Below are 16,594 nucleotides of genomic sequence, written 5' to 3' on the forward strand. Positions count from 1 at the left end.
AGTCACCACCGTCCTCCAGGAGCACTGCTCTCTGATGAGGGAGCGATCGATGGGTGGTAGTTGAACCTGAGGGGATGAGCTTGAAAAGGGGAATCTTACATGCTGAGTCCATTTGGCTGTGGGAATTGAAGCCAGGCTGTTGGATTTGTGTTGTATTACAGGCCAGCGTGTGAACCAGTTTGTAGGAGGCAGGTAATGAGAGCGCGTGGATCAGCAGTGGACGAAGTTGAACACAGATGGTAGGACACAACGAAATGGCTGTTTTACAGCAGCAGCGGATTACTTTACAGATAGATATTCAAACATGAAAACAACAATAACTAATATCTGAATCATCTCCACAGAGGTAGCAGAATGATCTAAAGAAGAATTCAAATTGACAACAAATCAAAATTTCACATAAGAACATTCTATCTAATACCAATGAAACAGATGGCGACGCCGTCCTATCCTCGGTAGTACAGTGGTTAGTATCCCCGCCTGTCACGCGGGAGACCGGGGTTCAATTCCCCGCCGGGGAGTCGGTGCCATTTTGAGGGGTCAGCTCCATTTCTCAACCCCGGAGTGCCGTATTCAAGTCCCGTTTGCTCCAAAGGTGTGCATTCACATGTCCGAGCAGTCTGCTCTTGTAAACAATCTGACCAACAAACAAAACCGAAAATTGTCTCAATTCTGCTCTCCCTGGCAAACTTACACTTTCATCTATCCAGGCACCCATTCGAGACTTCCTGCTTTTTGACGACAAATGAAAAATGCCGTCCTGAAGAATGGTCACTGGACCAGAAACGTTGACTGCTTTCTTCCCCCACTCTCACCCCCACTCCAGATGCTGACTTTCTCCAGCAATTTCTGTTTCCCATTCTGATTTTCTTGTTACTTCGTCCCGTCAGTGGGCTTATAACTCCCGCGCAAACGGAGTGCAAATGAAAACCTTTAAGCAACCGGTAGCGACAAATGAATGTGAGGTTTTTTTACACCCTCCCTCACATCAAAAAGGGGTCAGTCCCACTCAGAGATTGGACCCGATTCTGCGATTAAGGTGATGCAACACCATCCCCTGCTGCTGGCAGACTGTACTACACCCACAGTGGAAAGTCATCTGAGAAGCATTTTTGTCTGCTCTTCTCGATAGAAGGACAAAGCCCAGTGGCTGGGTTAACATGTAGGTCAACACAGAGGCAAGGTTGAGAAAGCAGAACCTTCACTGTGGTCTGCTGCACGTGCAGGAACTGAACCTACACTGTTGGCATCATAGAATCACCACAGTGTGGAAGCAGGCCATTCAGACGGACAAGTCCACACCGTCCCTTCTGAAGAGAAACCCATGCAGATCCACGTTCAGTCATGATGATATTGAATGGTGGTACTGTCTTGAAGGGCTGAATGGCACAAGTGAGGACTGCAGTTGCTGGAAATCAGAGTCTCGATTAGAGTGGTGCTGGAAAAGCAACGCAAGTCAGACAGCATCCTGATTTTCCTGCTCCTCGGATTCTGCCTGAATTGAAGGGCTGAATGGCCTACCCCTGCACTTATTTTCTATGTTTCGATGTTAAATGCATGGCTCAGAGATTGACGTGAGTTGGAAGTAACCCTGCGATTAACTGTTCATCCTCATGATTTTATAAACATCAAGAAATTGTTGGCAAAGTGTTTCGACGTTGACAGTGGAGCTGATGCAGCGTACAGTAAAGTCACCACCGTCCTCCAGGAGCACTGCTCTCTGATGAGGGAGCGATCGATGGGTGGTAGTTGAACCTGAGGGGATGAGCTTGAAAAGGGGAATCTTTCATGCTGAGTCCATTTGGCTGTGGGAATTGAAGCCAGGCTGTTGGATTTGTGTTGTATTACAGGCCAGCGTGTGAACCAGTTTGTAGGAGGCAGGTAATGAGAGCGCGTGGATCAGCAGTGGACGAAGTTGAACACAGATGGTAGGACACAACGAAATGGCTGTTTTACAGCAGCAGCGGATTACTTTACAGATAGATATTCAAACATGAAAACAACAATAACTAATATCTGAATCATATCCACAGAGGTAGCAGAATGATCTAAAGAAGAATTCAAATTGACAACAAATCAAAATTTCACATAAGAACATTCTATCTAATACCAATGAAACAGAGGACGACGCCGTCCAATCCTCGGTAGTATAGTGGTTAGTATCCCCGCCTGTCACGCGAGAGTCCGGGGTTCAGTTCCCCGCCGGGGAGTCGGTGGCATTTTGAGGGGTCAGCTCCATTTCTCAACCCCGGAGTGCCGTATTCAAGTCCCGTTTGCTCCAAAGGTGTGCATTCACATGTCCGAGCAGTCTGCTCTTGTAAACAATCTGACCAACAAACAAAACCGAAAATTGTCTCAATTCTGCTCTCCCTGGCAAACTTACACTTTCATCTATCCAGGCACCCATTCGAGACTTCCTGCTTTTTGACGACAAATGAAAAATGCCGACCTGAAGAATGGTCACTGGACCAGAAACGTTGACTGCGTTCTTCCCCCACTCTCACCCCCACTCCAGATGCTGACTTTCTCCAGCAATTTCTGTTTCCCATTCTGATTTTCTTGTTACTTCGTCCCGTCAGTGGGCTTATAACTCCCGCGCAAACGGAGTGCAAATGAAAACCTTTAAGCAACCGGTAGCGACAAATGAATGTGAGGTTTTTTTACACCCTCCCTCACATCAAAAAGGGGTCAGTCCCCCTCAGAGATTGGACCCGATCCTGCGATTAAGGTGATGCAACACCATCCCCTGCTGCTGGCAGACTGTACTACACCCACAGTGGAAAGTCAAAGTCATCTGAGAAGCATTTTTGTCTGCTCTTCTCGATAGAAGGACAAAGCCCAGTGGCTGGGTTAACATGTAGGTCAACACAGAGGCAAGGTTGAGAAAGCAGAACCTTCACTGTGGTCTGCTGCACGTGCAGGAACTGAACCTACACTGTTGGCATCATAGAATCACCACAGTGTGGAAGCAGGCCATTCAGACGGACAAGTCCACACCGACCCTTCTGAAGAGAAACCCATGCAGATCCACGTTCAGTCATGATGATATTGAATGGTGGTGCTGTCTTGAAGGGCTGAATGGCACAAGTGAGGACTGCAGTTGCTGGAAATCAGAGTCTCGATTAGAGCGGTGCTGGAAAAGCAACGCAAGTCAGACAGCATCCTGATTTTCCTGCTCCTCGGATTCTGCCTGAATTGAAGGGCTGAATGGCCTACCCCTGCACTTATTTTCTATGTTTCGATGTTAAATGCATGGCTCAGAGATTGACGTGAGTTGGAAGTAACCCTGCGATTAACTGTTCATCCTCATGATTTTATAAACATCAAGAAATTGTTGGCAAAGTGTTTCGACGTTGACAGTGGAGCTGATGCAGCGTACAGTAAAGTCACCACCGTCCTCCAGGAGCACTGCTCTCTGATGAGGGAGCGATCGATGGGTGGTAGTTGAACCTGAGGGGATGAGCTTGAAAAGGGGAATCTTTCATGCTGAGTCCATTTGGCTGTGGGAATTGAAGCCAGGCTGTTTGATTTGTGTTGCATTACAGGCCAGCGTGTGAACCAGTTTGTAGGAGGCAGGTAATGAGAGCGCGTGGATCAGCAGTGGACGAAGTTGAACACAGATGGTAGGACACAACGAAATGGCTGTTTTACAGCAGCAGCGGATTACTTTACAGATAGCTATTCAAACATGAAAACAACAATAACTAATATCTGAATCATCTCCACAGAGGTAGCAGAATGATCTAAAGAAGAATTCAAATTGACAACAAATCAAAATTTCACATAAGAACATTCTATCTAATACCAATGAAACAGAGGGCGACGCCGTCTAATCGTCGGTAGTATAGTGGTTAGTATCCCCGCCTGTCACGCGGGAGACCGGGGTTCAATTCCCCGCCGGGGAGTCGGTGGCATTTTGAGGGGTCAGCTCCATATCTCAACCCCGGAGTGCCGTATTCAAGTCCCGTTTGCTCCAAAGGTGTGCATTCACATGTCCGAGCAGTCTGCTCTTGTAAACCATCTGACCAACAAATAAAACCGAAAATTGTCTCAATTCTGCTCTCCCTGGCAAACTTACACTTTCATCTATCCAGGCACCCATTCGAGACTTCCTGCTTTTTGACGACAAATGAAAAATGCCGTCCTGAAGAATGGTCACTGGACCAGAAACGTTGACTGCGTTCTTCCCCCACTCTCACCCCCACTCCAGATGCTGACTTTCTCCAGCAATTTCTGTTTCCCATTCTGATTTTCTTGTTACTTCGTCCCGTCAGTGGGCTTATAACTCCCGCGCAAACGGAGTGCAAATGAAAACCTTTAAGCAACCGGTAGCGACAAATGAATGTGAGGTTTTTTTACACCCTCCCTCACATCAAAAAGGGGTCAGTCCCCCTCAGAGATTGGACCCGATCCTGCGATTAAGGTGATGCAACACCATCCCCTGCTGCTGGCAGACTGTACTACACCCACAGTGGAAAGTCAAAGTCATCTGAGGAGCATTTTTGTCTGCTCTTCTCGATAGAAGGACAAAGCCCAGTGGCTGGGTTAACATGTAGGTCAACACAGAGGCAAGGTTGAGAAAGCAGAACCTTCACTGTGGTCTGCTGCACGTGCAGGAACTGAACCTACACTGTTGGCATCATAGAATCACCACAGTGTGGAAGCAGGCCATTCAGACGGACAAGTCCACACCGACCCTTCTGAAGAGAAACCCATGCAAATCCACGTTCAGTCATGATGATATTGAATGGTGGTGCTGTCTTGAAGGGCTGAATGGCACAAGTGAGGACTGCAGTTGCTGGAAATCAGAGTCTCGATTAGAGTGGTGCTGGAAAAGCAACGCAAGTCAGACAGCATCCTGATTTTCCTGCTCCTCGGATTCTGCCTGAATTGAAGGGCTGAATGGCCTACCCCTGCACTTATTTTCTATGTTTCGATGTTAAATGCATGGCTCAGAGATTGACGTGAGTTGGAAGTAACCCTGCGATTAACTGTTCATCCTCATGATTTTATAAACATCAAGAAATTGTTGGCAAAGTGTTTCGACGTTGACAGTGGAGCTGATGCAGCGTACAGTAAAGTCACCACCGTCCTCCAGGAGCACTGCTCTCTGATGAGGGAGCGATCGATGGGTGGTAGTTAAACCTGAGGGGATGAGCTTGAAAAGGGGAATCTTTCATGCTGAGTCCATTTGGCTGTGGGAATTGAAGCCAGGCTGTTGGATTTGTGTTGTATTACAGGCCAGCGTGTGAACCAGTTTGTAGGAGGCAGGTAATGAGAGCGCGTGGATCAGCAGTGGACGAAGTTGAACACAGATGGTAGGACACAACGAAATGGCTGTTTTACAGCAGCAGCGGATTACTTTACAGATAGATATTCAAACATGAAAACAACAATAACTAATATCTGAATCATCTCCACAGAGGTAGCAGAATGATCTAAAGAAGAATTCAAATTGACAACAAATCAAAATTTCACATAAGAACATTCTATCTAATACCAATGAAACAGAGGGCGACGCCGTCCAATCCTCGGTAGTATAGTGGTTAGTATCCCCGCCTGTCACGCGGGTGACCGGGGTTCAGTTCCCCGCTGGGGAGTCGGTGGCATTTTGAGGGGTCAGCTCCATATCTCAACCCCGGAGTGCCGTATTCAAGTCCCGTTTGCTCCAAAGGTGTGCATTCACATGTCCGAGCAGTCTGCTCTTGTAAACCATCTGACCAACAAATAAAACCGAAAATTGTCTCAATTCTGCTCTCCCTGGCAAACTTACACTTTCATCTATCCAGGCACCCATTCGAGACTTCCTGCTTTTTGACGACAAATGAAAAATGCCGTCCTGAAGAATGGTCACTGGACCAGAAACGTTGACTGCGTTCTTCCCCCACTCTCACCCCCACTCCAGATGCTGACTTTCTCCAGCAATTTCTGTTTCCCATTCTGATTTTCTTGTTACTTCGTCCCGTCAGTGGGCTTATAACTCCCGCGCAAACGGAGTGCAAATGAAAACCTTTAAGCAACCGGTAGCGACAAATGAATGTGAGGTTTTTTTACACCCTCCCTCACATCAAAAAGGGGTCAGTCCCCCTCAGAGATTGGACCCGATCCTGCGATTAAGGTGATGCAACACCATCCCCTGCTGCTGGCAGACTGTACTACACCCACAGTGGAAAGTCAAAGTCATCTGAGGAGCATTTTTGTCTGCTCTTCTCGATAGAAGGACAAAGCCCAGTGGCTGGGTTAACATGTAGGTCAACACAGAGGCAAGGTTGAGAAAGCAGAACCTTCACTGTGGTCTGCTGCACGTGCAGGAACTGAACCTACACTGTTGGCATCATAGAATCACCACAGTGTGGAAGCAGGCCATTCAGACGGACAAGTCCACACCGACCCTTCTGAAGAGAAACCCATGCAAATCCACGTTCAGTCATGATGATATTGAATGGTGGTGCTGTCTTGAAGGGCTGAATGGCACAAGTGAGGACTGCAGTTGCTGGAAATCAGAGTCTCGATTAGAGTGGTGCTGGAAAAGCAACGCAAGTCAGACAGCATCCTGATTTTCCTGCTCCTCGGATTCTGCCTGAATTGAAGGGCTGAATGGCCTACCCCTGCACTTATTTTCTATGTTTCGATGTTAAATGCATGGCTCAGAGATTGACGTGAGTTGGAAGTAACCCTGCGATTAACTGTTCATCCTCATGATTTTATAAACATCAAGAAATTGTTGGCAAAGTGTTTCGACGTTGACAGTGGAGCTGATGCAGCGTACAGTAAAGTCACCACCGTCCTCCAGGAGCACTGCTCTCTGATGAGGGAGCGATCGATGGGTGGTAGTTAAACCTGAGGGGATGAGCTTGAAAAGGGGAATCTTTCATGCTGAGTCCATTTGGCTGTGGGAATTGAAGCCAGGCTGTTGGATTTGTGTTGTATTACAGGCCAGCGTGTGAACCAGTTTGTAGGAGGCAGGTAATGAGAGCGCGTGGATCAGCAGTGGACGAAGTTGAACACAGATGGTAGGACACAACGAAATGGCTGTTTTACAGCAGCAGCGGATTACTTTACAGATAGATATTCAAACATGAAAACAACAATAACTAATATCTGAATCATCTCCACAGAGGTAGCAGAATGATCTAAAGAAGAATTCAAATTGACAACAAATCAAAATTTCACATAAGAACATTCTATCTAATACCAATGAAACAGAGGGCGACGCCGTCCAATCCTCGGTAGTATAGTGGTTAGTATCCCCGCCTGTCACGCGGGTGACCGGGGTTCAGTTCCCCGCTGGGGAGTCGGTGGCATTTTGAGGGGTGAGCTCCATTTCTCAACCCCGGAGTGCCGTATTCAAGTCCCGTTTGCTCCAAAGGTGTGCATTCACATGTCCGAGCAGTCTGCTCTTGTAAACAATCTGACCAACAAACAAAACCGAAAATTGTCACAATTCTGCTCTCCCTGGCAAACTTACACTTTCATCTATCCAGGCAGCCATTCGAGACTTCCTGCTTTTTGACGACAAATGAAAAATGCCGTCCTGAAGAATGGTCACTGGACCAGAAACGTTGACTGCGTTCTTCCCCCACTCTCACCCCCACTCCAGATGCTGACTTTCTCCAGCAATTTCTGTTTCCCATTCTGATTTTCTTGTTACTTCGTCCCGTCAGTGGGCATATAACACCCGCGCAAACGGAGTGCAAATGAAAACCTTTAAGCAACCGGTAGCGACAAATGAATGTGAGGTTTTTTTACACCCTCCCTCACATCAAAAAGGGGTCAGTCCCCCTCAGAGATTGGACCCGATCCTGCGATTAAGGTGATGCAACACCATCCCCTGCTGCTGGCAGACTGTACTACACCCACAGTGGAAAGTCAAAGTCATCTGAGAAGCATTTTTGTCTGCTCTTCTCGATAGAAGGACAAAGCCCAGTGGCTGGGTTAACATGTAGGTCAACACAGAGGCAAGGTTGAGAAAGCAGAACCTTCACTGTGGTCTGCTGCACGTGCAGGAACTGAACCTACACTGTTGGCATCATAGAATCACCACAGTGTGGAAGCAGGCCATTCAGACGGACAAGTCCACACCGACCCTTCTGAAGAGAAACCCATGCAGATCCACGTTCAGTCATGATGATATTGAATGGTGGTGCTGTCTTGAAGGGCTGAATGGCACAAGTGAGGACTGCAGTTGCTGGAAATCAGAGTCTCGATTAGAGTGGTGCTGGAAAAGCAACGCAAGTCAGACAGCATCCTGATTTTCCTGCTCCTCGGATTCTGCCTGAATTGAAGGGCTGAATGGCCTACCCCTGCACTTATTTTCTATGTTTCGATGTTAAATGCATGGCTCAGAGATTGACGTGAGTTGGAAGTATCCCTGCGATTAACTGTTCATCCTCATGATTTTATAAACATCAAGAAATTGTTGGCAAAGTGTTTCGACGTTGACAGTGGAGCTGATGCAGTGTACAGTAAAGTCACCACCGTCCTCCAGGAGCACTGCTCTCTGATGAGGGAGCGATCGATGGGTGGTAGTTGAACCTGAGGGGATGAGCTTGAAAAGGGGAATCTTTCATGCTGAGTCCATTTGGCTGTGGGAATTGAAGCCAGGCTGTTGGATTTGTGTTGTATTACAGGCCAGCGTGTGAACCAGTTTGTAGGAGGCAGGTAATGAGAGCGCGTGGATCAGCAGTGGACGAAGTTGAACACAGATGGTAGGACACAACGAAATGGCTGTTTTACAGCAGCAGCGGATTACTTTACAGATAGATATTCAAACATGAAAACAACAATAACTAATATCTGAATCATCTCCACAGAGGTAGCAGAATGATCTAAAGAAGAATTCAAATTGACAACAAATCAAAATTTCACATAAGAACATTCTATCTAATACCAATGAAACAGAGGGCGACGCCGTCCAATCCTCGGTAGGATAGTGGTTAGTGTCCCCGCCTGTCACGCGGGTGACCGGGGTTCGATTCCCCGCCGGGGAGTCGGTGGCATTTTGAGGGGTCAGCTCCATATCTCAACCCCGCAGTGCCGTATTCAAGTCCCGTTTGCTCCAAAGGTGTGCATTCACATGTCCGAGCAGTCTGCTCTTGTAAACAATCTGACCAACAAACAAAACCGAAAATTGTCGCAATTCTGCTCTCCCTGGCAAACTTACACTTTCATCTATCCAGGCACCCATTCGAGACTTCCTGCTTTTTGACGACAAATGAAAAATGCCGTCCTGAAGAATGGTCACTGGACCAGAAACGTTGACTGCGTTCTTCCCCCACTCTCACCCCCACTCCAGATGCTGACTTTCTCCAGCAATTTCTGTTTCCCATTCTGATTTTCTTGTTACTTCGTCCCGTCAGTGGGCATATAACTCCCGCGCAAACGGAGTGCAAATGAAAACCTTTAAGCAACCGGTAGCGACAAATGAATGTGAGGTTTTTTTACACCCTCCCTCACATCAAAAAGGGGTCAGTCCCCCTCAGAGATTGGACCCGATCCTGCGATTAAGGTGATGCAACACCATCCCCTGCTGCTGGCAGACTGTACTACACCCACAGTGGAAAGTCAAAGTCATCTGAGAAGCATTTTTGTCTGCTCTTCTCGATAGAAGGACAAAGCCCAGTGGCTGGGTTAACATGTAGGTCAACACAGAGGCAAGGTTGAGAAAGCAGAACCTTCACTGTGGTCTGCTGCACGTGCAGGAACTGAACCTACACTGTTGGCATCATAGAATCACCACAGTGTGGAAGCAGGCCATTCAGACGGACAAGTCCACACCGACCCTTCTGAAGAGAAACCCATGCAGATCCACGTTCAGTCATGATGATATTGAATGGTGGTGCTGTCTTGAAGGGCTGAATGGCACAAGTGAGGACTGCAGTTGCTGGAAATCAGAGTCTCGATTAGAGTGGTGCTGGAAAAGCAACGCAAGTCAGACAGCATCCTGATTTTCCTGCTCCTCGGATTCTGCCTGAATTGAAGGGCTGAATGGCCTACCCCTGCACTTATTTTCTATGTTTCGATGTTAAATGCATGGCTCAGAGATTGACGTGAGTTGGAAGTAACCCTGCGATTAACTGTTCATCCTCATGATTTTATAAACATCAAGAAATTGTTGGCAAAGTGTTTCGACGTTGACAGTGGAGCTGATGCAGCGTACAGTAAAGTCACCACCGTCCTCCAGGAGCACTGCTCTCTGATGAGGGAGCGATCGATGGGTGATAGTTGAACCTGAGGGGATGAGCTTGAAAAGGGGAATCTTTCATGCTGAGTCCATTTGGCTGTGGGAATTGAAGCCAGGCTGTTGGATTTGTGTTGTATTACAGGCCAGCGTGTGAACCAGTTTGTAGGAGGCAGGTAATGAGAGCGCGTGGATCAGCAGTGGACGAAGTTGAACACAGATGGTAGGACACAACGAAATGGCTGTTTTACAGCAGCAGCGGATTACTTTACAGATAGATATTCAAACATGAAAACAACAATAACTAATATCTGAATCATCTCCACAGAGGTAGCAGAATGATCTAAAGAAGAATTCAAATTGACAACAAATCAAAATTTCACATAAGAACATTCTATCTAATACCAATGAAACAGAGGACGACGCCGTCCAATCCTCGGTAGTCTAGTGGTTAGTATCCCCGCCTGTCACGCGGGAGACCGGGGTTCAATTGCCTGCCGGGGAGTCGGTGCCATTTTGAGGGGTCAGCTCCATATCTCAACCCCTCAGTGCCGTATTCAAGTCCCGTTTGCTCCAAAGGTGTGCATTCACATGTCCGAGCAGTCTGCTCTTGTAAACAATCTGACCAACAAACAAAACCGAAAATTGTCGCAATTCTGCTCTCCCTGGCAAACTTACACTTTCATCTATCCAGGCACCCATTCGAGACTTCCTGCTTTTTGACGACAAATGAAAAATGCCGTCCTGAAGAATGGTCACTGGACCAGAAACGTTGACTGCGTTCTTCCCCCACTCTCACCCCCACTCCAGATGCTGACTTTCTCCAGCAATTTCTGTTTCCCATTCTGATTTTCTTGTTACTTCGTCCCGTCAGTGGGCATATAACTCCCGCGCAAACGGAGTGCAAATGAAAACCTTTAAGCAACCGGTAGCGACAAATGAATGTGAGGTTTTTTTACACCCTCCCTCACATCAAAAAGGGGTCAGTCCCCCTCAGAGATTGGACCCGATCCTGCGATTAAGGTGATGCAACACCATCCCCTGCTGCTGGCAGACTGTACTACACCCACAGTGGAAAGTCAATGTCATCTGAGAAGCATTTTTGTCTGCTCTTCTCGATAGAAGGACAAAGCCCAGTGGCTGGGTTAACATGTAGGTCAACACAGAGGCAAGGTTGAGAAAGCAGAACCTTCACTGTGGTCTGCTGCACGTGCAGGAACTGAACCTACACTGTTGGCATCATAGAATCACCACAGTGTGGAAGCAGGCCATTCAGACGGACAAGTCCACACCGACCCTTCTGAAGAGAAACCCATGCAGATCCACGTTCAGTCATGATGATATTGAATGGTGGTGCTGTCTTGAAGGGCTGAATGGCACAAGTGAGGACTGCAGTTGCTGGAAATCAGAGTCTCGATTAGTGTGGTGCTGGAAAAGCAACGCAAGTCAGACAGCATCCTGATTTTCCTGCTCCTCGGATTCTGCCTGAATTGAAGGGCTGAATGGCCTACCCCTGCACTTATTTTCTATGTTTCGATGTTAAATGCATGGCTCAGAGATTGACGTGAGTTGGAAGTATCCCTGCGATTAACTGTTCATCCTCATGATTTTATAAACATCAAGAAATTGTTGGCAAAGTGTTTCGACGTTGACAGTGGAGCTGATGCAGTGTACAGTAAAGTCACCACCGTCCTCCAGGAGCACTGCTCTCTGATGAGGGAGCGATCGATGGGTGGTAGTTGAACCTGAGGGGATGAGCTTGAAAAGGGGAATCTTTCATGCTGAGTCCATTTGGCTGTGGGAATTGAAGCCAGGCTGTTGGATTTGTGTTGTATTACAGGCCAGCGTGTGAACCAGTTTGTAGGAGGCAGGTAATGAGAGCGCGTGGATCAGCAGTGGACGAAGTTGAACACAGATGGTAGGACACAACGAAATGGCTGTTTTACAGCAGCAGCGGATTACTTTACAGATAGATATTCAAACATGAAAACAACAATAACTAATATCTGAATCATCTCCACAGAGGTAGCAGAATGATCTAAAGAAGAATTCAAATTGACAACAAATCAAAATTTCACATAAGAACATTCTATCTAATACCAATGAAACAGAGGGCGACGCCGTCCAATCCTCGGTAGGATAGTGGTTAGTGTCCCCGCCTGTCACGCGGGTGACCCGGGTTCGATTCCCCGCCGGGGAGTCGGTGGCATTTTGAGGGGTCAGCTCCATATCTCAACCCCGCAGTGCCGTATTCAAGTCCCGTTTGCTCCAAAGGTGTGCATTCACATGTCCGAGCAGTCTGCTCTTGTAAACAATCTGACCAACAAACAAAACCGAAAATTGTCGCAATTCTGCTCTCCCTGGCAAACTTACACTTTCATCTATCCAGGCACCCATTCGAGACTTCCTGCTTTTTGACGACAAATGAAAAATGCCGTCCTGAAGAATGGTCACTGGACCAGAAACGTTGACTGCGTTCTTCCCCCACTCTCACCCCCACTCCAGATGCTGACTTTCTCCAGCAATTTCTGTTTCCCATTCTGATTTTCTTGTTACTTCGTCCCGTCAGTGGGCATATAACTCCCGCGCAAACGGAGTGCAAATGAAAACCTTTAAGCAACCGGTAGCGACAAATGAATGTGAGGTTTTTTTACACCCTCCCTCACATCAAAAAGGGGTCAGTCCCCCTCAGAGATTGGACCCGATCCTGCGATTAAGGTGATGCAACACCATCCCCTGCTGCTGGCAGACTGTACTACACCCACAGTGGAAAGTCAAAGTCATCTGAGAAGCATTTTTGTCTGCTCTTCTCGATAGAAGGACAAAGCCCAGTGGCTGGGTTAACATGTAGGTCAACACAGAGGCAAGGTTGAGAAAGCAGAACCTTCACTGTGGTCTGCTGCACGTGCAGGAACTGAACCTACACTGTTGGCATCATAGAATCACCACAGTGTGGAAGCAGGCCATTCAGACGGACAAGTCCACACCGACCCTTCTGAAGAGAAACCCATGCAGATCCACGTTCAGTCATGATGATATTGAATGGTGGTGCTGTCTTGAAGGGCTGAATGGCACAAGTGAGGACTGCAGTTGCTGGAAATCAGAGTCTCGATTAGAGTGGTGCTGGAAAAGCAACGCAAGTCAGACAGCATCCTGATTTTCCTGCTCCTCGGATTCTGCCTGAATTGAAGGGCTGAATGGCCTACCCCTGCACTTATTTTCTATGTTTCGATGTTAAATGCATGGCTCAGAGATTGACGTGAGTTGGAAGTAACCCTGCGATTAACTGTTCATCCTCATGATTTTATAAACATCAAGAAATTGTTGGCAAAGTGTTTCGACGTTGACAGTGGAGCTGATGCAGCGTACAGTAAAGTCACCACCGTCCTCCAGGAGCACTGCTCTCTGATGAGGGAGCGATCGATGGGTGATAGTTGAACCTGAGGGGATGAGCTTGAAAAGGGGAATCTTTCATGCTGAGTCCATTTGGCTGTGGGAATTGAAGCCAGGCTGTTGGATTTGTGTTGTATTACAGGCCAGCGTGTGAACCAGTTTGTAGGAGGCAGGTAATGAGAGCGCGTGGATCAGCAGTGGACGAAGTTGAACACAGATGGTAGGACACAACGAAATGGCTGTTTTACAGCAGCAGCGGATTACTTTACAGATAGATATTCAAACATGAAAACAACAATAACTAATATCTGAATCATCTCCACAGAGGTAGCAGAATGATCTAAAGAAGAATTCAAATTGACAACAAATCAAAATTTCACATAAGAACATTCTATCTAATACCAATGAAACAGAGGGCGACGCCGTCCAATCCTCGGTAGTCTAGTGGTTAGTATCCCCGCCTGTCACGCGGGAGACCGGGGTTCAATTGCCTGCCGGGGAGTCGGTGCCATTTTGAGGGGTCAGCTCCATATCTCAACCCCTCAGTGCCGTATTCAAGTCCCGTTTGCTCCAAAGGTGTGCATTCACATGTCCGAGCAGTCTGCTCTTGTAAACAATCTGACCAACAAACAAAACCGAAAATTGTCGCAATTCTGCTCTCCCTGGCAAACTTACACTTTCATCTATCCAGGCACCCATTCGAGACTTCCTGCTTTTTGACGACAAATGAAAAATGCCGTCCTGAAGAATGGTCACTGGACCAGAAACGTTGACTGCGTTCTTCCCCCACTCTCACCCCCACTCCAGATGCTGACTTTCTCCAGCAATTTCTGTTTCCCATTCTGATTTTCTTGTTACTTCGTCCCGTCAGTGGGCATATAACTCCCGCGCAAACGGAGTGCAAATGAAAACCTTTAAGCAACCGGTAGCGACAAATGAATGTGAGGTTTTTTTACACCCTCCCTCACATCAAAAAGGGGTCAGTCCCCCTCAGAGATTGGACCCGATCCTGCGATTAAGGTGATGCAACACCATCCCCTGCTGCTGGCAGACTGTACTACACCCACAGTGGAAAGTCAATGTCATCTGAGAAGCATTTTTGTCTGCTCTTCTCGATAGAAGGACAAAGCCCAGTGGCTGGGTTAACATGTAGGTCAACACAGAGGCAAGGTTGAGAAAGCAGAACCTTCACTGTGGTCTGCTGCACGTGCAGGAACTGAACCTACACTGTTGGCATCATAGAATCACCACAGTGTGGAAGCAGGCCATTCAGACGGACAAGTCCACACCGACCCTTCTGAAGAGAAACCCATGCAGATCCACGTTCAGTCATGATGATATTGAATGGTGGTGCTGTCTTGAAGGGCTGAATGGCACAAGTGAGGACTGCAGTTGCTGGAAATCAGAGTCTCGATTAGAGTGGTGCTGGAAAAGCAACGCAAGTCAGACAGCATCCTGATTTTCCTGCTCCTCGGATTCTGCCTGAATTGAAGGGCTGAATGGCCTACCCCTGCACTTATTTTCTATGTTTCGATGTTAAATGCATGGCTCAGAGATTGACGTGAGTTGGAAGTAACCCTGCGATTAACTGTTCATCCTCATGATTTTATAAACATCAAGAAATTGTTGGCAAAGTGTTTCGACGTTGACAGTGGAGCTGATGCAGCGTACAGTAAAGTCACCACCGTCCTCCAGGAGCACTGCTCTCTGATGAGGGAGCGATCGATGGGTGATAGTTGAACCTGAGGGGATGAGCTTGAAAAGGGGAATCTTTCATGCTGAGTCCATTTGGCTGTGGGAATTGAAGCCAGGCTGTTGGATTTGTGTTGTATTACAGGCCAGCGTGTGAACCAGTTTGTAGGAGGCAGGTAATGAGAGCGCGTGGATCAGCAGTGGACGAAGTTGAACACAGATGGTAGGACACAATGAAATGGCTGTTTTACAGCAGCAGCGGATTACTTTACAGATAGATATTCAAACATGAAAACAACAATAACTAATATCTGAATCATCTCCACAGAGGTAGCAGAATGATCTAAAGAAGAATTCAAATTGACAACAAATCAAAATTTCACATAAGAACATTCTATCTAATACCAATGAAACAGAGAGCGATGCCGTCCAATCCTCGGTAGGATAGTGGTTAGTGTCCCCGCCTGTCACGCGGGTGACCGGGGTTCGATTCCCCGCCGGGGAGTCGGTGGCATTTTGAGGGGTCAGCTCCATATCTCAACCCCGCAGTGCCGTATTCAAGTCCCGTTTGCTCCAAAGGTGTGCATTCACATGTCCGAGCAGTCTGCTCTTGTAAACAATCTGACCAACAAACAAAACCGAAAATTGTCGCAATTCTGCTCTCCCTGGCAAACTTACACTTTCATCTATCCAGGCACCCATTCGAGACTTCCTGCTTTTTGACGACAAATGAAAAATGCCGTCCTGAAGAATGGTCACTGGACCAGAAACGTTGACTGCGTTCTTCCCCCACTCTCACCCCCACTCCAGATGCTGACTTTCTCCAGCAATTTCTGTTTCCCATTCTGATTTTCTTGTTACTTCGTCCCGTCAGTGGGCATATAACTCCCGCGCAAACGGAGTGCAAATGAAAACCTTTAAGCAACCGGTAGCGACAAATGAATGTGAGGTTTTTTTACACCCTCCCTCACATCAAAAAGGGGTCAGTCCCCCTCAGAGATTGGACCCGATCCTGCGATTAAGGTGATGCAACACCATCCCCTGCTGCTGGCAGACTGTACTACACCCACAGTGGAAAGTCAAAGTCATCTGAGAAGCATTTTTGTCTGCTCTTCTCGATAGAAGGACAAAGCCCAGTGGCTGGGTTAACATGTAGGTCAACACAGAGGCAAGGTTGAGAAAGCAGAACCTTCACTGTGGTCTGCTGCACGTGCAGGAACTGAACCTACACTGTTGGCATCATAGAATCACCACAGTGTGGAAGCAGGCCATTCAGACGGACAAGTCCACACCGACCCTTCTGAAGAGAAACCCATGCAGATCCACGTT

General features: G+C 47.4%; 1 non-coding gene across 1 annotated transcript; it reads left to right on the forward strand.

Moving 5' to 3' along the window:
- Positions 1-449: 449 nt before the first annotated feature.
- trnad-guc (transfer RNA aspartic acid (anticodon GUC)) lies at positions 450-521 on the forward strand. The gene has a single exon. It is a non-coding gene; the product is annotated as a tRNA-Asp (tRNA).
- Positions 522-16,594: the final 16,073 nt, after the last annotated feature.

This window comes from Chiloscyllium plagiosum, unplaced genomic scaffold (assembly GCF_037043375.1).
Source record: "Chiloscyllium plagiosum isolate Xiang-an unplaced genomic scaffold, Cpla_swu_hap1 HiC_scaffold_35, whole genome shotgun sequence".
Classification (NCBI taxonomy): Eukaryota; Metazoa; Chordata; class Chondrichthyes; order Orectolobiformes; family Hemiscylliidae; genus Chiloscyllium; species Chiloscyllium plagiosum.